This window comes from Prionailurus viverrinus, chromosome B4 (assembly GCF_022837055.1).
Source record: "Prionailurus viverrinus isolate Anna chromosome B4, UM_Priviv_1.0, whole genome shotgun sequence".
Lineage (NCBI taxonomy): Eukaryota > Metazoa > Chordata > Mammalia > Carnivora > Felidae > Prionailurus > Prionailurus viverrinus.
Genome location: NC_062567.1, coordinates 136167614 through 136191413, shown reverse-complemented (window position 1 = coordinate 136191413; position 23800 = coordinate 136167614).

Below are 23800 nucleotides of genomic sequence, written 5' to 3'. Positions count from 1 at the left end.
AGGCCACACGCAGACACTAAAGGCCAAAAGAACATGGTTTTCTCTAATTAGGGAAACGCTCATTTTCTTCCCCCACCTCTGTTTGTAACAGAAGTCAGAGCAACCTGCCTTTGAGTTCTCAAGTTAACCGATTACATTTCTTCCTCGGCAGCCGGCTCCGAACCCGGGGCTGGGCTAGGCTGGGCCTTAAACAAACCAGCCACTAAACGACCACCACCTGGGGCGCCTGGGTGGCTCAGTCGGTTAATCGTCCACTTTGGCTCAGGTCATGATCTTGGGCTTTGTGAGTTCGAGCTCCGCGCCGGTCTCCGTGCTGACAGCTCGGAGCCTGGAGCTGCTTCGGATTCCGTGTCTCCCTCTCTCTGCCCACCCCCCTCAAAAAATAAATAAACAGTAAGGAAAAAAAAACTAAACGACCATCACCTTCAGGGACCCAGGCCTCCTCCCACGTCCACCAGCCACACCTAACTGTTGAGGACTTGGACTCTTACCCTCTCTACGTGGGGTATCTGCTGGATTCTGCCCCGGATGGAGACCCAGTGAGAGTCCCCACTGCTATGCCACCGAAAAGCCAAGGAGAAAAGATCTGAACCCGCTGCAGTCCCAAAGACCCTGCAAACAGGCTTTCAGCTCCCCACCCCAAAGGCCTTCCCCCAAGCGCCATGTGAGTGGACAAATCCTCATCGAGCGGCTTCCCACCGACACCCCTGTCTGTGCTGAGCAAACAGAAGCTGCTTCCCCAGCAAGTACATCTGCATTCCTCCCACTACTCACTTCCACGGCCCACGTCTCATCTCCCCCGATTCATTTTCAAATTCTTCAGGCACGGGGACGCTCCACCACATCCCCCGATGCCGTCAGAGCTCCCCCAGGGCAGCAAGCGCACACAAAAATGGTCTCCTGTCCTCCTGACAACATGTAGCAGCCGCCCGCAAGGGGAGGAGGCAGAAACTCAGAGAAGGAGTAACCGGGCCACTCTGCCCTAACAGGTGCTCCCGGAACACTCAGGTCCCCAGCACGGCCACTAGGCAGGAGCCCCCGCCTCCTGACGCGAAGAGGGCCAAATACCAGAGGTGAGGGGCCAGGCGCCCACGTGAGGGGAAGCCTACCAGCACCCCAGAAAGGAGCAGCTGGCTGGAGGCATACGGCTCCAGGATGGAAACCCCATGCCCGCACACAGCTGGTGCAGCTCGAGCTTCCAGAGGGAAACACCCAGACCAGAATCTGTAGAGAGCTGGAAGAGGTCCACCGGGGCCCACGAGGTGACGGGGTCCCCGTGGCACAACACTCACAGGGGTCACACCGTGGACACATCAAGGGAGCCCTCTGTTCTCCGATTACACGGAGCCCGTCAAGACCGGCCTGGGTTTGGTGCTGGCGTCTGTCACATCTGTAACGTCGCCGTTACCGAGAAGATGGGCTGCAGGCTCGAGCCTCCCCTGGCAACGGGGCTCGCTGGGATCTGATAGCACTTTGTCTCATTGTGCCTGAGCTAGTATTCTATTCTGTTCTGTTGGACAGCAAAAATGGTGATTCAGGAAAAACGGGCCTGATTCTCTTCCTCGGTTCTAGTTGGTGAAGGTGAGGCCTAGGGAGGGCAGGGAAAGCAGAGGTCACACGGAGCTGGCAACCGCCGGTCTCCTGACACCCACTCCTGGCTGGACTTGACCGATAAGAGGCGGGCGAGGAGGGGGGCCTTGCAGCCCGCCAGTCTCGAGAGAGACCACCTGGTTCTTCCTCCCTGAGGGGTTCCCCGCCCGCCTCTGTAGAAGACACAGAGCAACTGGGCTGCCCAGGGCCACAGCAAACTGACCACGACTTTGAAACTTTCCCCAATCAGTTTCCGGGAAATGCCTTTCCCGAGTGCAAGCAGACAGACGTTCCCAAGGACAGACCCTGCTCGTCCCCAGGCCGCACCACTGGGACAGCCACACCCTACCAGCCAGGGCAGCTGAGAGGGAAGAAGGGCCGAGGAGGTGGGGGCCCCCATCCTAAGGCCCTGAAGACCCCTACCTCTCCCATCCCTGGGAACAGGCTGGCATCCCCTGCCCCCGCCAGGAGTCCAGCACCGTCCAGGCTGTGGAGGTTCAAGGCCCCTGCCCAATGGCCACAAAGTACACAGAAGGATCAACACCACGGCCACGGCAGGGAGAAGGCCAGCCAGGCCAGGCCCCCTCCCTAGACCTGGCAGGTGGCTTTCCAGGTGTGCAGCAGGAAGGAGGACCAGGTTTACCTAGCTCCCGGATCTGAGGTGTCCCAGGTGACAGCCGTGGGATGTGCTTCCACCCAGCACGAGGCAGGGCCAACAGCTCGAACACACTCACCCAGCCGGACAGTGCGTCCTCGAACGGGTCCGGGAGACAAGCGGGACAGTCAGAGAAGCTGTGGCTGCTTGGGGGCAGAGGGCACTGCCAGCCTCACCCGGGTGTCCTGATCTCTGCCCTGGGTGTGCCTGGCCAGGGAGAGGCCTGCATCACCTCATCTAATCCTCTTACCAGCCCCCCTCTCCCTTTACCGGGGGGGGGGGGGGGGGGGAACTGAGGCACAGGGAGGCTCAAAGCCTTCTTGCCCAAGGTCATGGAGCAGGTGCACCATGGAAAGACTCCCAAGTCCTCTGTTAACTACCATGTAGCCCTGTCCCTTTCCATCCCGCCAGGCCCAGACTTAAAACAACCTCCAGAGCTGGGCCACTATGGGGGATGAGACTCAGCAAGCCTCAAATTTTGCGAGTGGCAGAGGCTCAGAACTCTGTATTTCCTCCCCAACCTGCACAAGGAAGGCAAGAAGAGAACCCCATCCCGCAAAAGGTCTCCCCAGAGCTGAATTTTCCCTGCCTCTGGAAATTGGGGGCTGGCAGCAGGCCCGAGATGAACATGGCTTGGAGGGGGGGGGGGGGTTCCCCTGAGGTCTCCAAGCCTGTGGGGCCTGCTGCTCCTCCCACCACAGATCCACTGTCAGGGGCAGGTGCGCCGGCCTGCCCGTCTCTGGCTCTCCTTCCTCCCCAGTTGTAGGCCTGGACAGGGGTGCTGGCCCAGTTCTGAGCGGTGGGGACCCCAGGCTGGGGGCCGCCACACTACACTCCACCTCCTGGCCTGCAGGCGGCCCTGGGTCCCAGCAGAGCCCCACTAGCTAGAAGTCACAAACAAAGGGAGAGTAAACAGGGCAGAAAGAGGGGCGTAGGGAGGGGGCGAGTGGCCACAACTTTTTGGTGGGGTCGTTTCTGGGGTCGCACGGACCGCCGGGGTCGAGGGCTCCCACCTCCTCCCCTGTGCGCCCAGGGAGTGGGTCGGAGGACGACCTCCCTGTCCCCACTTGGCCTCAGCGACCCCCGACCCGGCGACCAGCAGCACCCCAGCCCGGGCCCCGCGCCCCCTAGACGTCCTCCTCTCCCAGGCAGGCCGGGAGCCGCGGGGCGCGCGCAGGGGGCGGGGGGGGGGGGTGGCCGTGACGCGCGCTCCGGAGCCGCGCGGGACCTGGGGGCGTGTGTGCGGGGCGCGCCCGCGCTGGGCCCTTCCCGCAGGGGCGCTGGCCCCGGGCGCGGGGATGAGCGTGGCCGAGCGGGCCGGGTCGTGTCTCGGCCGGCCCGTGCCCGGAGCGTGTCTGTGTGTCCGCGAGGTCCGTGTGGGCGTCCGCGCGCGCGCCGCTTACCCTGCGCGGAGATCGGGGCCAACTCTCATTCACCCGCTGCGCGGCGCCCCCCTCGCCAGCCGCCCGGCCGCGCTGCACCTGCCGCCCGCCCGGGAGCCCAGCGGCGCCGGGGAGCCCGGAGGAGGCGGCCCCGCGGGTCCCGGCCACGAGCGCGGAGGCGGCGGCGGCGGCAGCGGCGGCGGCGGCGGCGGCGTCGGCGGCGGCGCCAGGTCGCGCGCTCGCGTCCCGCTGCGCGGAGTCTGCGCGCCCCCGGCCTGGCCTGCGCAGCCGCCGCCCCGCCCCGCGCCCCGCCCCGTACGCCGCCCCGCCCCGCGCCCGGCCCCGCCCAGCGCGCTTCCCCGCCCCACCCGGCGCGGCCCGCTCGGGGGCCCACGGGGATGCGCCTGTCCCGGGGGGTCCGCGCGCGCGCGCGCGCGAGCTCGAACACGCGGCGCCACCTTTGTTTGGGTGGCCCACGTGCGCGCCCGCCACCTGCGCCCGCGCGCACGCGCAGCGGCTCTTCCGTACCGAGGCCCGCCAATCTCGGCCGCGGCCACGCGCTCCCGCGCTTCCGTCACGGCGGAAGCCTCGGGTACAGCCACGCACGGGCACGCACGCTGCTGTCACCTGCCCGAGGCCCGCGCGCGGGACAACCAGGGGACTCGCGGGGCCCGCCGGTGGTTCTGAGATGGTGACTGCTGCCAGTCGCGACCCGCCTCCCATCGGGAAACCCCACAGTGTGGGGGTGCACACGCACTCCCTCTAGACTGCCAACACCTCGCAGGGGCTCCCCCTATGCCCAGGGGTGCTATCCAGCCTCAGAATCTGGGCCTCTGGGCTGGCCCCCAGCTTCTCCGAATCTCGGCTTTGTCATTGAAGGGAGCCCCGCCGCCACCTGCACTCTCACACCACACAACGGGGCAGGGCAGCAGAAGAGGGGTCCCACTCAAAGCGCTCCTGCCCCTGGGTCTGGGACACGCCCCTCCCCCGGGAGAAACCTGCCCCGACCTGCGCCCCAGGACCCAAAGCTGTCAAGCTCACAGTACAGTGCTCCATGGACAGGTAGAGAATAACCCTCAGAACCCCAAGCCCTTACTCCAGGTTGGGGGTACCCCTATCAGCTCCCCACCCGGGTCTGACCAGGACATGGCTATAGGAGATTGGGCTGGGAGCCTCCCCTCTGTCTGGGAAACTCCTATCCATTCCTCCAGGGACCCTGGGTCCCTGGAGCACTCCCTGGGACAAGATTCAGGGTCCCTCTTTCGTCCACCCCAGCATTCTCGGCCTGCGGAGGCAGCCCCTGTGGGCCAGGGTCAGAGGCAAGCGTTCAGGTGAGCTCCTAGCAGGAGCCTGTCCCTCTCTGTGACTCAGTTTCCTACCTGCAGAACAGGAAACGACATGACTCCGGAGTAAGGGAGCTAACAACATAACCTTCCTTCCTCCCACTCCACCAGGCCTGCACGGCCCAGCTCCAAAGCCCCCAGCTCCACGAAGCACCCCTTGACCAGCCTGGCCAGAAACAACCCCCGCCTCCCACCTGCCGGAGGGCCCAGCAGTCCCCTATCCGGTACCTACCACCTCCTGCCTCCATCACTGTGACTGACTGTTTGCATTGTTGTTGGTTATGTTCTTGTCTCCCCCCTCCCCCGCCCACTCTCCCCACAGCCCACCTGGGGAAGGACCCACACTGTGAGTCCCTCCTCCCACCCCCACCTCAGGCCCTTGGTCAGGCTGTGTGTAGTTGCCAGGGCCTTATTGTTCACAGATGACAGAAAGGCACTTCAAAGTAGCCCGAAAGGCATCTATTTGCTCATGAAATGGTGGAGCTGGTGGTGACAGCTCTCCCCCCGCCCCCCAGCACGGCACAGAGCAGGTGCCCAAGGAACGTGTTTGAATGAACGGCCAGGATTAGGGGGAGCAGGCAGGAGCTGGGGGGGGGGGACCTGGGGAAGAAGGGAAGGGGTCGGAGCAGACAGCTGGGGCCGCCCCAGGATCCCTCACTTCAGCCTACCCGACAGCCATCTGCTGGGTGCCCGCTCTGTGTGATGCTGCTGGCAGGGAAGTCACAACGCGTGGTCCCCGCCTGGGGGACGCGCACCGACCGGATCCCCCTCAGAGTGGTGCTGGGTGTTACGGGGGGACTTCTACACTGCCCTGCCCGCTGGCTCCTCGAGATGTCCTATCACCTCATCTACAATCAGGACCGTCACAGGCTGACCTGTGTCCCCCAAGTTAATAGGCTGAAAGCCCTAACCGCCCCCCTCCCCAGTATCTCAGAATATGACGGTGTTTGGAGATAATTAAGATAAAACGAGGTCCTCAGGGTGGGCCCTCACCTAGTCTGGCTGGGGTCCTCACAAGAAGAGGAGATCAGGACACAGACACGCTCAGAGCAGCCACCGGGCCCTCGGGGCCACACCGCAGGTCGTCGGCCAGGCCGCCGGTAGCTTCCCAGCCCTCTGCTCACAACTGCACCAGGTGAGCATTGCCAAATCCTGGGCTGGGTTGGCCGCTCTTCTCGGAGGAGGAGGCCCGGGGGTTCCTCTCAACGCTGGGGCCACCTGGGCCCAAGGAATCAGTGTCCTGGCCTCAGAGCCCCCACGAGCATCCAGGGGGCAAGATGACCGGGCTCAGGTGAAACCCTGCGTGACAAGCAAAGGCAGGGGACGTTGGTGGCCAAACGAGGGCCAGAAAGAAGTGAGGGGGAGTCCTGGGCAACTTGCCTCAGACCCCGCTGTGCCCGTCCCCACCCTTCTGCTTCCCGCCCGTTGCACTGGGCCTGCAGGTGGGGCAGGTGGGATCAGTACAGTCCCCACCGCACCCACCTGCCCCGTGGCCACCCCGGCTTCTCCTTCTCTGACCGAAAGTCCTACAGCCCACCTCCTTGCGTGGGCTGTGGTCTCTGCCCAGAGTGCCCTCCCTTCCCCTCACTGGCCCCAGGCACCTTCTTCTGATCGGCCAGCCAGGCACCTCACCTCCCTCCAGCCCAGCACCAGGACCAATGTGTGGCCTTTGCCTCTAAGACTGTCTCTCTTGTCAGCCTGTGCTCTGCCTGAGGACAGGGACCACAGCTGACCCCCTCCAGCCTCCCAGCCTCGGGCCTGGCCCACGGCAGGGCTGGGGTACTGTCCCAGCCTGGAATTTTCTCTGGCCATCTTAACTCTCATGCTCCCATAGAGGTGGTGTTCTCAAAGTGCCTTCTCTTTTAGGAAGACTTTCTCCGACTGTTCCTCTTCTTGAAGCTCCTATAGGGCCCCTCTGTCCATCCTGGACTCTTCTAGAAGAGCCCACTGCCAGGCGGGGGGGACCTTCCTCGGTTACCCTGGCCCTGGCAAGAGCCTCTCTTTGTGCCCTTTCCTCCTGGCACCCTCCTCCCAGGCACCCTACCCTCTGTACCTGGACACCAGCGTCCGAGCTGATGCCCCATCTTGGACTCTCAGCTCTGGCTCCGGCCCTCAAACATCTCTTTTGGGGACCCGCTGCCTCCCTGCCAGCTCCCGGTTCTGACCTGTGGCCCCAGCCCCGTTAAAACCTTAAGGCCCTGCCCAGCGTAGGTTGGGATCACCCAACCTCCTCCAGAGGCCAAGAGCAAGACTGGGCCAGCTCTTGGTGACTCTGCGTCCTCGGACACACCACCTAACCCTCTGAGCCTCAGTTTCCTCATCTGTAAAGTGAAGAAGATGCCCACCGTCAGGCTCTGGTGGTTAGCACTGAAGAGGCGAGAGGCAGCCTCCAGGGTAGGCCAAGGGTGGGCAAGGCCTCGAGGAAGGGTCTGGAACCAGGGTATACGGGGCCTGCCTGCCGGCCCAGGGGGCTGAAGGTCTGATGCTTCTGTGTATCCTGTGAACGCGGACACACGTTTATACCTCAGCACGTCCCAGCGCCTTGCACGTAAGGCACTCAGCACAGGTGGTCAAATGACACATGTATTTCCATCACGTTAAAGTGCGGTTGGGTAAGAGGCACCTTCAACTGAATAACAGCTCTTCGGGAAGAAATGGGCCACCCGCCGCTGTACCAGACACACTGCCCTGTTACAAGCTGTGTGGGCATCTCGGAAAGGTGACCTTGGAACAAAGGAGTGTCTCTGAGCGCAATTTGAGAAGAGAGATCATCAAGGGCTTTTCTGGCTTGTGGCGCTGGGGAGATTGCGGGGGCCCTGATGGAATTCGTGGCTCCTTAGCCGGGCTTAGCCGGAGGGGGGGGGGGTGGGGGTGGGGTGGCCGGCAGCCCCAGCCCGCGCGGCCCGGGATGGGTGCTTGTCACCGAAACTTAGGGTTCTGCCTTCTGAGACTAACGGAGCGTGCCACCTCGTGGCCGCGGGCGGCAGTGCAGGGGCCGGGCGCCACGCCCCCTTGGGTGGGTCCTGGAGGGTCGCCCAGCCCCCCGCCCTGCCCAATCCCCGCCCAAAGTCTGTGGGGGGGGGGGCGCGTGGGCAGGTCTTCCTCCTTAGCAACCCCACCTTCTGCCCTTCATCGGGGAGGAGGCTGAGTCGGCTAACCCGGGTCTAGACTCTGTCTTACCTGTCGTGTGACCCTGGAAAGGCCCTTCCCTCTGCGTGCCTCAGTTTCCCTACGTTGCAGGATGGTGGTCGGGCCTCCTTTCTTCTCACCCCTCACCGCCTCCGCAGCCAGGCAGGGGCGGGCATTTGGCGCACCTGGCCCTGGTGGACCTGTATCTGATGCCAGACCACTTGGTCAGTGGGGCTGGGAGACCAGAGGGAGGACTTGCCACAGCCTGGGGGCTGGGGGCTTCTCGGAGGAGGTGTTTCCAAACCAAGGAAAACACCTGAGGAAGGGCAGGCCTGGCAGAGGCCAGAGGGAGGAGGTTGTAGAGGGGTGACAGCCTTCTCTGTCCTTGGGCCCATGGGCTGAACAAGCATGGTAGGTGAGTGGGAGCTGGGGGCTTGTGAGCAGGGGTGACCTGTGCAGGGGGGAGCCCCGAGGGTTTGTAACAGCAGCAGCATAGGCTGGACCTTTCCCAAGGTGATTGTAAGAACAAGAGAGTAAGGTGGAGAGTTGGGATCCCATGGACCAGCTCTGTCCGGTAGAACTTTCTAGAATGATGGGAATACCCTATATCAGCACAGTGCGGTGGAGTAGCCACGTACGGTTATGGAACACTTGAAATGTAGTTGGTGGCCCGGGGACAGCAGTGCCCGGACTATGAAAGTGCATCGGAAAGATATGCTCGCAAAGCCGATGAAAACGTGAGCCTCGTGCTTCCCACCGAGGCCAGGCAATTAGGAAAATGATAAGACCACGGAAGAACGATGTCATTCAGAATTAGGAGACTCAGAAAATGGACGATGAGAGGAAAGGAACAGTTGAGCGTTGAAGAGGCTGGAGAACGATGAGAAACACAAGAGAGAGCGATTCTGGAAATGAAGACAAAACGGGAAGCGACCCCCAAAGGGAAAATCACAACCAGCAGCGGCTTGAGGTAGCCGGGGGGTAGAAAGTAGGAAACTTTTTAAATCACAGAGAAATGAGACAGAGAGATAAGGGATTAGTGGAGAGAGAGCCACGGAAGGCAGGCCAGAAAGATCCCGCGCAAGACTGGTGGCTGCGTTCCCTGGCCAGAACGCCGGATCAGTGGACCAGAGCGAATACCGACACTGTAATTCAGGAAGACAGTCCTGAAATTTAAAGCAAGCAAACAGGGCCGCCTGGGTGGCTCAGTTGGTTAAGCGTCCGCCTTTGGCTCAGGTCTGTGAGTCCGAGCCCCATGTCGGGCTCTGTGCTGACAGCTGGGAGCCTGGACCTGCTTCCGATTCTGTGTCTGCCCCTCTCCTGTCCATGCTCTGTCTCTCTCAAAGATAAATAAACATTAAAAAAAAATGTAAACAACCATGAAATTACATATGGGAAGAGCATACTGCCCGCTAGGAAAATGGGCCCCGAATGACAAACGCTGAGCAGGTGAGCAAAGCCACTGAATGTTATTTATTTATGTATTTTAAAAAGTTTCTTTAATTTGAGAGAGACCGCAAGAGCAAGCAGGGGAGGGGGAGAGGGAGAAAGAGATCATCTCCAGCAGGTTCCACACCCAGCTCGGACCCTGATGCGGGGCTCATTACCATGAACCATGAGATCATGATCTGAGCTGAAATCAAGAGTTGGATGCTCAACCAACTGAGCCACCCAGGCGCCCCAGCCACTGAATTTTATTTATTTTTTATTAGAAAAATATTTTATTGTTTATTTATTTTTGAGAGACAGAGAGAGAGAGAGAGAGAAAGAGAGAGAGCACGAGCGGGAATGGGGCAGAGAGAGAGGGAGACACAGAATCCGAAGCAGGCTCCAGGCTCCGAGCTGTCAGCACAGAGCCCGACGCGGGGCTCGAACCCAGGAACAGTGAGATCATGACCTGAGCCGAAGTCGGACGCTTAACTGACTGAGCCACCCACGCGCCCCCCAGCCACTGAATCTTAAAGGAAAAGAAAACAAAACCCTCTGGACACCCAGGTAAAAAAACGTTTGTGTCACTTGCGGGGAAAAAATAGCAGATTGCCATGGAGTGTTGACAGCCGTGCTTTAGGCCAGACGTATTTTGCACGTCCGAGGAAAGAAAACGTGAGCCCAGAATATTACGTCCTGTCCAAAGGGCCTTTGGTGTGAAGGTTGCAGGGAGACTGCTCGTGTTGAGGATTATTGCTTTCACGAGCCTTGACTGAAGTAATCTACTGAGAACAGGCTTCCGAAAATGGACACGAATGCAGAGACAGCCAGCTAAGCGTTGATGATGAGCACTAAGTACGTTTTATCTTCGGCATTAAACATAAGTGAGACGGTGTGGGAACCCTGTGGGGGACGAGGGAGAGGGTACAGAAAGTCGGATCAGCTGGCCGCTTACCTTACGGGGGTGAACTGGACATAGAAATATGGTTTTAAATCAGATTATAGGGAAGAGGAAGAAAAGAGAAGGAATCAAAGGCCATCAGCTAATTTCATTATTGCTCCTGCTTGGGGACCAACAGACAATTGAAGAAGAAGGAAGAGAGGGAGGGAGAGAAGGAAGGGGGGAGGGAAAAAGAAAAGAAGGAAGCAAGGTAGGCAGACAGCGAACCAAGGATATCACATAAAGGTATTGACATAAAGTAATCGTTACACCATATGTAAGGTATAATAAAAAGAGAGGGGAAGACAATCATTTATCTAAAACCGAGAGTGGTATAAATATTTTTCATATTCTTTTTTTTTTTAATGTTTATTTATTTTCGAGAGACAGAGAGGGAGAGCGGGGCAGGGGCAGAGAGAGAGGGAGAGAGAAAATCCCAGGCAAGCTCCCAGCTGTCAGCACAGAGCCCGACGCGGGGCTTGAACTCATGAACTGTGAGATCATGATCTGAGCCAAAGTCAGAGGCTCAACCAACTGAGCCACCCAGGTGTCCCTATTTTTCATATTCTTAAAAAATTAAAAGATAGTTCAAATTTTTTTTAAATTTTTATTTAGGGGGCTCCTGGATGGCTCAGTTGCTTGAGCATCCAACTCTTGATTTAGGCTCAGGTCATGATCTCACGGTTCGTGAGTTCGAGGCCCGAATCGGGCTCTGCACTGACCACTCGGAGCCTGGAGCCTGCTTCAGATTCTGTGTCTCCCTCTGTCTCTGCCCTCCCCTGCTCAAACTCCTCTCTCTCTCTCTCTCTCTTTCTCAAAGATAATAAACATAAAAAATTTCTTCTTAAAATAAACTTAAAAATTGTTTAATGTTTATTTATATTTCTTAGTATCTCTACACCCAGTGTGGGGCTTGAACTCATGACCCAGAGATCAAGAGTCACGGGCTCCTTAGATTGAGCCAGCCAGGCACCCCCCACTCAAATTTTTAAACAGTTACCTCAAAGAAGAGAGAAATAATAGGGTTCTTCTTCGAAAATACTTTGGTAGGGGCGCCTGGGTGGCTCAGTCGGTTGAGCGTCCGACTCTTGATTTCGTTAGGCTCAGGTCACGATCCTGGGGTCGTGGGATCGAGCTCCTCATGGGGCTCCGTGCTGACAGTGCAGCCTGGTTGGGATTCTCTCTCTCCTTTTGCCTCTCCCCCACTTGTGCTTACACACACACACTCTCTGTCTCTAAAATAAAAAAAAAAATTAAAAAAAAAATAGATTGGTGAAACACTGTTACATTTTAAAAAATCCTAAAAAATAAAAAATGAAATAAATGCACCTAAATAACATATTGGATGGCCACACCCGGGAAATTTGTTTCCAAGGGACCTTAAAATACACAAATTTGTCTACACACCTCTGGTGGTACATAGCTTCAGGACAAAAAGAAGTACAAATATTTAATTCCTTTCAGGGATCATGTCGGTGCTCTTGTGGGCATTGGGTATTGTTTTTCTGAGATTGTTGGGTATGCAGGGTGGAGAAAAGCACCCAATTTTCTCAATGTGCCATTTTTAGCTCAGGTGAGAGGAGACAGAGGTCAACGGGTTTAAGTAAAAAGGCTGGAGTTCCGGATCTGAGTACAAAGTCAGTGTAGACTTAGTGTGTATTTCTTTAGAACCAAATGTTTGCCTGCTCTGTCCAGTGAAAATGCCTTAGAAACAAGGAACAAGCCGGAGACAGTGAGCACCCTCTGGAGGAGATTGTGATCTCTAATTCCCCCTAAAAGGAACCAGCTTCTTGGAAGCAGGCTGATTCAGGGTCAGGGAATGTACAGGATGAGCCTGGAACATCTTATCACACCGAAAAAGCAAGAAGCTATCCAAGACCACTGGGGTCACATCAGAATGACCCAGATGGCACGGAACAGTCTCCCACTGACCAGGGATAGGACAGTTAGCTCACCAATAAGGATTGGAACTGCAGTGGATTGAAGCACATTATACATGCTTAAATCCATCCATTCATAATGACGCCAAAAAGACGTTCACATTTCCAGGACACTAGGGAATCGACCCGTTATTTTGAAACTTATAAATACATCAGCCATGTATCCTACTTTTCCTATGTGATCTGTAACTAAGGTGACCACAGAGTTGCTAGGGGGAGGTTTCTCTTTACAGAATTTCAACCAGTGAACGAAGCAGCAGTGGTAGAATTTGACCATCGCCATTTCGCACCTCTTCGGGGATTAAGAGGTCCAGGGCGATGACAGGAAGCGACCATCGGTGGATCCTAAACCACAAAAAGAGAGAAATCTGACATTATGGCAACTCCTAACACGAAACTCACCACCACCCCCGCCCCACCCAATGAAGTCATCTTGCCAAAAAATACTGAAGCTGAATCTGATTAAGCTTCTAAATCTGCCCCGCACGGTGGCCACTACCCCCTCACAGAGCTATTTACATTGAAATTAAAATTAACTAAAATGAAAAGAAGTGAAGAGTCCAGTTCTGCAGTTAAACTAGCCACACCCCAAAGGTGGTGGGATGTAGGGGGTCAGGTCGGTGCACCCTCAAAGTGCCCCCGGCTCCTCCCAGGGGTGGCTGACCCCATCCTGCTCACCCACGTTCTCGCACAGGACGAGGACCAGCATCCTGACTCCTCCCGCTTCCTGGCACTGGGCCGGGCTGTCCTGGAGCGGGGCTTTCGGGGTGCGGGAAATGCTGGCTGCTGGGGACCCACACAGGGCCAGCCCCACTCAGGTGGGGCAGCCCCCGATTTCTGTGAATCTGGCAAGGAATGAGCCAGTGCTGAGGCCCACAGTGAAGACATGACCTGCTCCTGGTGCACAGGAAGGTCTGTCATTTCGTAGATGTCCCTTGACTGGGATTTGTCTGATGTTTTTCGAGGGTTTAGACTGGAGTCACGGGTTTGGGGGAGAGGGACCACAGGGGTGAAGTGTCCTTCTCATCCCACCTGTTCAGGGCATCCGTGGTCAACCTGACTGAGCCCCCTGACCTTGACCTTGATCACCTGTGAGTGTGTTTCTCAAGCTTCTCCACTGTAATTTTCCTTTGGGAGGACATTGGGACAGGAACGTTTGTCTATCCAAATTTACCTTTATATAAATTTTAAAATTTATATAAATTCTTTATAGAAATTAAAAAAAAATTTTTTTTAATGTTTCTTTTCGAGAGAGAGAGAGAGAGCGTGAGCGGGAGAGGGGCAGAGAGAGGGGGAGACACAGAATCTGAAGCAGGCTCCAGGCTCCAAGCTGTCAGCAGAGAGCCCGACGCGGGGCTCGAACTCACGAACCGTAAGATCGTGACCTGAGCCGAAGTCGGACGCTCAACCGACTGAGCCACCCAGGTGCCCCAGAACACCATTTTAATTGTATTGCTTTGTGGAGCTAATATTTGTTTAGACCTACCCACCAATTTTCATCATCTTTATTGTGATGATATACGCATGACAAAATTTACCACCTTAGCCAATGTTTAGGTGTATGATTCAACAATACCCAGTGCATTCACACTCGTGTGCGACCGTCACACCGTCCATCTCCAGAATTCTTTTCATCTTGCAGAACTGAAACGCTGTCCCCATTGGACACTCACTCCCATTCCCCTCCCCAAGCCTCTAATGACTACCGTCCGCTTTCTATCTTTGTGGTTTAGACAACTCTAAGTAGCTCACGTAAGTGGAATCCCACAGCATCTGTCCTTTTACGTCTGGCTTGTTTCATTGAGCATGATGTCCTCAGGATTCATCCATGCTGTCGCAGGTGTCACAATTTCCTTCCTTTTTAAGGCTGAATCCACGTCATGGTACGGATGGACCACATTTCGCTCAGCCGTTGATGGACACTTGGATCGTTTCCACCTTTCAGCTATGGCGAATAATGCTGCTGTCAATATGGTGCACAAATCTCTTCGAGTCCCTGCTTTCATTTCTTTTGGGCGGGTACCTAGACGTGGGTTTGCTGGGTCAGGTGGGGATTCTATATTTAACCCTTGGAGGAACGGCCAGACTGGTTTCCACAGCAGGGGCGCCATTTTATGTTCCCACCATCAACACACGGGGTTCCTGTGAAAATCCTGTGAAAAATCTGTTGTTTAGGCCCCCGCCCTCCCCACCCCCCACCTCAGCCTGTGGTATTTCTTATGGCGGCCAAGCTGACTGAGACACTAGGTAATGTAGTCACATGGTTCAACATTCAAAAGGCACAAAAGGCATCCAGGAAGCCACCTCACTCCCGTCCCCAGCAAGTCACACCCCTGCCGGGGAGGGAACATTCGCGCCAAGACCCCATAGTGAGACAGGTGGTGAGAAAAGTGCTCTAGGGAGAAGGGAGAGCCGGGCAAAGGCCCTGAGGTGGAAAAGACATTGAAGATGCTGAAAGGCGGCCCAGAGGCTGAAGAGGGGTAGCCAAGGTGAGCCCAAACAGCTTGATGGGCACCGGGCCCTGCAGGGGCTTTGGAGGCAGACTGGGGTCTGATTCCTGCTCCGTCAGCTCCCGGGGCACAATACCCTTCTCTCTCTCTCTGCCTCAGTTTCCTTGTCTGTAAAGTAAGTATTGCGCCTACCTCACAGGGTAGTGAGTGCGTTGGCTTCTGTAAAGCCCTTATGCCTGGATGCAGGGGCAACGAGAGGCCTGTCTCGCCGTCTCCCTTGCCTGCTGAGGAAACCTTCTCTAGCAGCCCCCAGGGGACCTCCCCCGCTGGCCAGAGCCGCATCGCACACCCGCCTGGACCAGTCACCCCCCAGAGGATGCGTGAGGCAGGCGAGCGGCCTGGCGGCCAGTGTGGGCGGCTCTGACCCGCCCCAGGATGATGCCGAGCGCCCAGCCCCAACCCCGCTGCCTGGCTCAGCTGACGCATTTTCCAGCAGACTTTCCCGACGCAGGAAGCAGGGGGTCGTCTACACGTACTCGGGCACGGGCTCCCGCGGACCCTGTGGCCAGGGGCTCCGGGCAGCTCTAGGTGTGGAGGCTGAAGTACCCCCACCAGGACAGGAAGGAGGAGGGCGGGTGGCTGTGCGCAGGCAGCCGAGATATCCCTAAAGATGCCGCAAGTCGGGGGCAGGTTGAGAGGGCAGGATCGCCTTTGAAGGAGATGACTCCGGCTGCCGGTGAGGAACGGATTGGAGGGGCCAGGGCGGGAGACAGGGGACCTGCGGGAAAGCTCTGGCATTGTCCGAGGGGGAGGTGGTGTGGCCTGGCCTCAGGGGGTCCAGACGTAACGGCAGAGGCAAGGGCGCGGAAAGGAACAGGTGTCGCCTTTGTTCATTTCCACCTCCGGGGACTCTGCGGGCCTGTGATCTTCCCATCACACGCGGGAGCCAGGGCTCCCAGAAGTGAAGCCACGTGCCCGGGCCACAGCCGCCAGTATGACTTGGACTCTGGAGGGTCTGTTCCATTCCCCAAGGGCTACCGAAAGCCCCCGGGCCCCTCCAGGCCCCCTAAAACCCCTACATCCCCCTAAATTCACTGAGACTTCCTGATGTCCCAGAAGTCCCAAGACTCTTAAGGTCTCCCAAGGCCCCCAAAGACCCTCAAGTACCCCCATGATGCCCCAAGACCCCAAAGGCCCTAAAGATCCATCAAGGCCCTCCGTGGACTCTCGATGCCCCAGGCCATTCAGACTCCCCAATCCCTTTCCCAACCCGAGGACCCAAAGTCTTCTCAAGCTCTTCCAGGCCCCCCAGACCCCCCCAAATCCCCCAGTCCCCAGAACGGCCCCAGGATCCCCGAGGCCTCCCCAGGTCCCCTAGACCCTCCCAGGTCCCCCAAGACCTGCAGGTTCTCCATGACCCCCCGTCTCCCCAGGCCTCGGGCCTCCCTTGCATTGCCTTCTTTCCTGCGAGGTCCAGCGGGGTTCCCCAGGGGGGGAATCCAACTGGTCAGCTGCTCACTCCACTGTCAGCGGTTGGTCTTGGGCTGACCTACGCGGGGGGAGGGTGCCCCCTCAGGGTCATGTGACCGGGCAGGCACAGCCTTGTGGCGTCAGACATGGCCGCCTATGGCTCTGCTGTCTGCGAGGCTGGGAGGTCTCCCACGGGAGCTTGAGGGCGCCAGGGGCCTCCCCCAGGGAGGGAAACGCGCTGAGTGCCGTGCAGAGGGCTGAGGGCAGGGTCTGAATCCCTGGGCGGGACCCTAGGCCCCCCTGGAGCCCCGCCCCACAGCCTGCCCTGCCCATCAGTGGGGGAGCCACACACCCCTCCTCAGGTCGGCCGGGGTCTCTCTCAGGTCTAGCACTGCCAGGGCCACACCCCTGTGTCCTCGCCACCCCTCCCTGGTCCTGGGGTCTCTCTCAGGTCTAGCACTGCCAGGGCCACACCCCTGTGTCCTCGCCACCCCTCCCTGGTCCTCGTCCCCCTCCCTGGAGGCCCAGGGCCCTGCCCAGCCAGCCTCTCTCCAGCTCCTGTCCCTGCACGGGCTGAACCCATCCACCAGCTCTCACCGAAACACTCCCACAAGCTGCAAACTCAGTCCCTACCTCCTTGCCCACAGGATTCCCCCTGGGGCAAAACGGTCACCACGAGAAGGGAGGAGGGGCCCAGACAGGCTCTGCCTCTGGGGGGAAAGCGCTGGCCCGCAGCCTCCAAAGCCGTGACCAGATGAGTGACCTTTGAGATCCGAGCTCCGGGGCTCCTGTTTTATGGGGGGAAGAACCCGATAAGGAGGCAGGAGGGTCTGGCCACTGGCTACAATGCCTCCACTGGCTACAATGTCTCTTTCTTGGTCCTCAGTGGCCTCACTGCACCCCTGGGACGTGAGGACTTGTCGTGGCCGCGGGCTAAGAGCACAGACTCAGAGACGGGCCACCTGGGCTTGAGTCCTGGCTCTGTGGCATACAAGCTGTGTGATCCTGGGCAGGCTGCTAGCCTGCTCGTGCCGGAGTTTCCCGGCCTGTTAAGCAGGGATCCACCGTGGCAAACACTCACTAAGCATCGTTACCAGGAGTCAGTGAGTTAGTATTTCTAAGGATTTAAAACAGTGCCTGGCACATGGTAAGTGCACTGGGAATGGAAACTGGAGATTTCGTCCAACTGTTCATTGTTCATTTAGCAAATATTTCCCCAGCAGGTAGGTGTTCGTACTAGGTCCTGGCTGGGCCCTGGGTTGGCAGAGATGAACCAAAGGAAAATACGACGAAGTTATAAATAACCACATCCCGCAATAGCCTGGAACTGGCAATCTGCGACGGGTCCCGGGTTCAGAGGGACATGAGAGTCAAGATGGGGCACTTCTGGGGGTGATCAGGGAGGGCTTCTTGGAAGAGGGGGCATTCAGGTGGATATGGTGGCCTGGGCTGGCAGGGACAGACACAGTGCGGCCATTGATTGCTGACCGATCTGCAGGAGTCTGTGCTGGGCTGGCTGCTGAGTCGGCTGGGACCAAGGACCTGAAATGATTGCACAGCCGAGTGCCTCCTTAAACCCACTTGGTCGGGTGACCTGTACATCATGCCTGCCTGGCACTTCCCCCAGGGGGCACCCATGCCACTGGCCAGCGGTCTGGGGAGGGACAGGTGTGGGCTAACATCTTCCCCACTCTGCTCCTCTCACAGATCTCAGCTGAATCCCGAGGCTGGGTTCTGCACACCGCCACGACCCACGAGGCAAGACCCCTGGGAGCTGGCCTGCCCCCCCCCCCTTTCCCCCATGCAAAGCTTCTGAGCCTTCTTCGTCCCGATAGGCTTCCAGCGCTTACCAAGGCCCAAGGCCATCATAAGGCACTGCTGGGAGCCAACCTGGGAGCCCGGGGCCTGCCTGGGCAGACATTTGGCCCAGGAGCCAGTGAGCTGCCCTGACTCCCGGGAAGACAGCCAACGCCCACGCCAGCCTGCCTGGGCATACCCCTCACCTCCCGGCTAACTATGACGCAGCCACCAAGGCCTGACCCAGCCATCACCTGCTCTGGGCTGGGCTGGGGTCTCCATGGGGTCTCCAGCCTTGGGGCTTCCCGATGAAACAAGGAGTCGCACGTGACAGAAAAACTGACTCCCACCAGCTTAAGCAGAAAAGGAAATGTACTGGGGCGCCTCGGTGGCTCAGTCGGTTAAGCGGCCGACTTCAGCTCAGGTCATGATCTCACAGTTTGTGAGTTCGAGCCCCGCATCGGGCTCTGTGCTGCCAGCTCGGAGCCGGGAGCCTGCTTTGGATCCTGTGGCTCCCCCTCTCTCTGCCCCTCCCCTGCTCATGCTCTGTCTCTCTCTGTCTCAAAAATAAATAAAAAAACATTTAAAAAAAACTTTAAAAAAATAAAAAAAGAAACGGAAAGGTATTAATGCATGTAACCGCATGTCCTTTAGGCACGGCTGGATCCAGGGCTCAAAGAGCTTCTTTTTGTGTTATCTCTATCTCATGGCTGTCCTGGGCCAACATTCTCCCCTGACAGCAGCCTGAGGTTCCCTCTGCCCAACTGTTCTGACAAAAGTTTTAGAACTGGGCCTCACTGGCCATGGGTGACCTGGCTGGGGTCATAGGTATGCCCCCCGAGCACGAAGGACTGGGTTAGGGCTACCCGGACCGTGTGGCCTGAGGGTGGGGGAGGAGACGGGGTGCAGTTAGCAGTCAAAGGGGAGGTGGAACTGCCCAGGTGTCAACACAGCTGTCCACGTCGCTGCAGCTGGCCTCCCACCAGGCCGCCTGCTGCTTGGGCAGGAAGAGCGTCAGAGGCCTGCGCCCCAGCATTGCCCTGCACAAGGCCAGCAACAGAGCAAGGGCTGTAGCACACTGGCTTGGGGTGAGGCTCTCAGTGCCTCGGCACATGCTGTTCCCTCTGCCTGGAACAGCCCGCTACCCCTCTCCCTCCTCCAGCGAGTTCCTCCGCATCCCGGAGGTCTGGAATTCTGACCGAACACGTGTTAGACTCTCGAGCTCTCTTCCTGGCCTCCTGACCTGACCTCTCTTCCATAGTTTCTGTCTCCTTATCTCCCTGTGCCGCCTCCTGGGAGATTTCTTCAGACCCGTGCTCTGATGAGCTGATTCTCTCTTCAGCTATTTATCGCATGGGGTTTAAAGTTGCAACGTTTAGGGGCGTCTGGGTGGCTCCGTCCTTGGTTAAGCGTCTGACTCTTGGTTTCAGCTCAGGTCATGATCTCACAGTTTGTGAGTTCAAGCCCCACGTCTGTGCTGTCAGCTCAGAGCCCTGCTTGGGATTCCCTCTCCCTGCCCCTTCCCTGCTCACTCTCTATCTCTCTCAAAAAAATAAATAAACTTTAGAAAAAGTCTCAAAGTTTATATTTTCTTTTTTTTTCAATTTTTTAAACATTTATTTATTTTTGAGAGACAGAGACAGAGCATGAGCAGGGGAGGCGCAGAGAGAAAGGGAGACACAGAATCTGAAGCAGGCTCAGGCTCTGAGCCATCAGCACAGAGCCCGACGCGGGGCTCGAACCCACAAAACATGAGATCATGACCTGAGCCGAAGCCAAACGCTTAACAGACTGAGCCATCTAGGCGCCCCTGTTTTGTCATCTTTTTATTGCGAATTTATACTTGATGGTGCTTCATTTGAAGGAATCCTGAAGGCCTATTGGGATGCCTCCCTCCAGAAAACTTTTGTTTGTCTGTTTGCTTCTGTCCATCACAAGGGGGGTACTCCTAATCGGGACAGTTCTAATTTAATTTCTTACTTGGGATTTCCTTGTCCGTGACATAGACTAAACGTCACCCCAGCAACTCCATGAGAACACACCTGTGGTTGCAAATGCTTTTTTTATTTGTATTTTTTTTAACTGAAATTCAAGTATAGTTGACACATGATGTGATATTAATTCCAGGGGTGCAACATAGGGATTCGACAATTCTATACGTTAAGCTATACTCTCGACCGTAAGAGTGGTCACCACCTGTCACCATAAAACCTTATTACAATAGTACCGACTGTATTCCCCGGGCTGTGCTTCTCACCCCCGTGACCTGCTTATTTTATAGCTGGAAGTTTGTATCTCTTCATCCCCTTCCCCTATTTCCCCATCCTTCCAACCCCCTCCCCTCTGGCAGCCACCAGTTTGTTCTCTGTATTTATGATTGTTTCTGCTTTTTTATTATTTTATTTTATTTTTTTACAATTTATTTATTTAAAGCACAATCAGGGAAAGTGGGGGTGGGGGGAGAGAGAGAGAGAGAGAGAGAGAGAGAGAGAGAGAGAATCCCAAGCAGTCTCCACACTGTCAGCGTGGAGCCTGCCTCGGGGCTCACTCCCACAAACTGTGAGATCATGACCTGAGCCGAAATCCAGAATCAGATGTTTGGGGCACCTGGGTGGCTCAGTCGGTTAAATGGCTGTCTCTGGATTTCGGCTCAGGTCATGATCTCACAGTTTGTGGGAGTGAGCCCCGAGGCAGGCTCCACGCTGACAGTGTGGAGACTGCTTGGGATTCTCTCTCTCTCTCTCTCTCTCTCTCTCTCTCTCTCTCCATGCCCCTCCCCTGCTTGCACTCTCTCTCTCTCTCTGTCTCTCAAAATAAATAAATAAACTTAAAAAAAAGAGTCAGACGTTCAACGTCCTGAGCCACCCGGGCGCCCCCGTTTCTGCTTTTTAAAATGTGTTTGCTCCTTTGCTTTTAAGACTCCACATCAAGGTCGAATCGTATGGTGTTCGTCTTTCTCTGTCTGACTTCACTCACTTACCATAAAATACTCGACGTCCGTCCAAGTTGCTGCAAAGGCGGGATCTCATGGTTTTTACGGCTGAGGACTATCCCACTGCACATACACACGTCTCGTTTGTCTGTCCTTCATGTGTTGATGCACATCTGGGCTGCTCGCATATCTTGGCCATTGTCAATCATGCTGCAATAAACATAGGGGTGCAGATATCTTTCTGGATAAATGTTTCCGTTTTCTTTGGGCAAATATCCAGTAGTGGCATTGTTGGATCTTTTGATATCTCTTTTCTTTTCTTTTTTTTTAGGACCCTCCACCCTGTTCTCCACAGGGGCTGCACCCGTTTGCATTCCCACCGACGGTGCCCAACTGATGCCCTCTTCCCACATCTTCGCCAACACCTGTTACTGCTCGCTTTTTTGGCGGGAGCCACCCTGACTGGGGTGAGGCGCTGTCTCCTTGCGGTCTGATGTACATTCCCCCGATGACGAGTGATGTTGAGCATCTGTCTGTGTGTCCGTTGGCCATCTGGGTGTCTTCTTTAAATATTTACTCAGGGCCTCTGCTACGGTTGCAAACTCTCAAGGGAGATTATTATCATCGTTAAATATCTCCTATCTGGAGCCCTGAAGCAGACACCCAGATTTCCCAGCAGGGTCCCTCTGCGGGCGGGCAGATTCCGTTGGCACTCTCTCCTGGAGAAGGTCGCCTTCTTTGAGGATTGCAGCTTGATGGGCGGAGCCTTGGGGTCACCTCCCGACCGCCCACCACTTGGCAACAGCTCAGTCTCCATCTCTTATGAGCACCCGGGGAAAGTGATCATTGCTCATCTATCTAGTTCCAGCTCTTTCTCCTCCTCCTCCTCCTCCTCTTTTTTTTTTTTTTGGAAGGTGGGGCTTTCTTACAAGCTCAGCGAGGCAATCAAGTTACGTCTGTAGACATTTATCCAGAATCTGGCAACAGCCTGGCATCTAGGGCGTCTGATCACTAGGCTGCCAAGAAGGCAGGTCAACTCACCACTCATCCTGGGTGTCGTACCCTTGGCCGCTCGTGTGAGTCTCAGCTTACTTCCCAGTGGGTTATGTTGGACCAACCCATGGAATGGGGCCTGGCTTACGCCTGCTTCCTCTCGTGCTGCGGAAAGCCTGTTCGCGGACATCGGAGGCTGGCGATGGCACTGCCTTCCTGGTGACGGCCCGCAGGGGTGGGCTGGGGGCCAGAGGGGTGTGCCCGGGGGCACGTGCTGAAGGAGTCCTGAGGAGACGCTGGGATGCTGCTGGTGAGGCTCCCAGAGTAGGTCCAGCTGGCCATGTTGATTGGACACCATCTAGAAAACTACCGGATTTCCCCCCTGTTTCAGGCAGCGTGGATACAGCCCGGCCGAGCTCCTTTGAAGATGGCCATAATGAAAGAGCCTTTACGACAGTGACAGGGTGCCCGTCCCTCCCATCCCCGAGGACAGGCCTGGGCTCCGTCGTCCCAAGGGCTTTCCGGCCCCACTCACGCCCACCTCCTCTCATCCAGGCGTGCCTCGTCCCACACTGTCCACGTCCACTTGTCTCCAGCCCAGCCCTGCTTGGACCCATGTCCCCGGGGCTCTGTCCCTGGAGATAGGCCTGGCTTCATGCATCCCATGGGGATTGATTGATCCTCTCCCCTGTCCCGAGCCCCCCCCCCCCCCCCCGCTCGGTGCCACCTGATGGGAAGAGCTGGCCTTGGCCTTCAGAGGTCACCTTTGGGGCAGACGGCAACACGGGGCGCTGACGGCCGTAATGGACAGATGCAGGGGGCAGCAGAACACAGGAGAAGGAGCACCCTGGCCGCCTCAGAGGCTGGGGAAGGTGTTGGAGGACCCCCAGGGGAGGCAGCACTCAAAGTGTAACTAGAACATGAGCCATCCCTTCCCAGAGGCACAGACGGGAGGGGACGGCGGGGGCCCTCGAACGGGGGAAGTGGCCTCAGAGTGCATTCTGGGAAGACGTGTTACAGGGCTAAGACTAGACCCATGTTTCTGGAACCCCGATGGCTGGAGCGGGGACAGAAGCGTCCTTCTGAAGCCGCTCTTCCTGGGTGCTCGGGGGAAGGAGGCCGCCCTCGTGGGCTGAGGGCCACGGTTTGTGAAGGGCGGTAGAGTTCAGGCAAAACAGCACTTTGTTACTACTTCTCGTGGCTCCGTGGGTTGGCTGGGCTCAGCTGGGCGGTCAGTTCTGCTCGTGGGTCTGTCACGCAAGTGCAGCCACATGGTGGCCGGAGTGGATTGTCCAAACAGCTCTTCTCTCCCTTAGCTGGAGCCTGGCGGCCTCTGGGTGGCCTCTCTCTCCACAGTGCCTCAGCCACGACGGCCTCCCCACGTGGCCTCTCTTCACGGGGATGGTCAGCGGCCTTCCCACAATGGAAGGTCCCAAGCTGCCTCATCTTCCGAAGGCTTAGGTCTGGCCCTGGCCCAGCGCCACTTTGGCTGCGAGATCGGTGGCCGGTCCGGATCTGGCGTGGGAGGGGACCGAACGAGGGTGGGGGCACCAGGAGATGTGGCTCATTGGGGGCCATCTTTGGAGCCCGGCCACGGCGTCGTAGATCTTGTGTTCAGGCTCAGGTCTATGTATGGGACACCCCAGCCATGTTCTTGACCACGAGGACGCTTCTCTTGAGGGGCCACGGCCACATTTGGGGGCCCTGCTGGAGTCACAGTGAGGCCCCACACCTCTGAGAGCTGCTCCCGC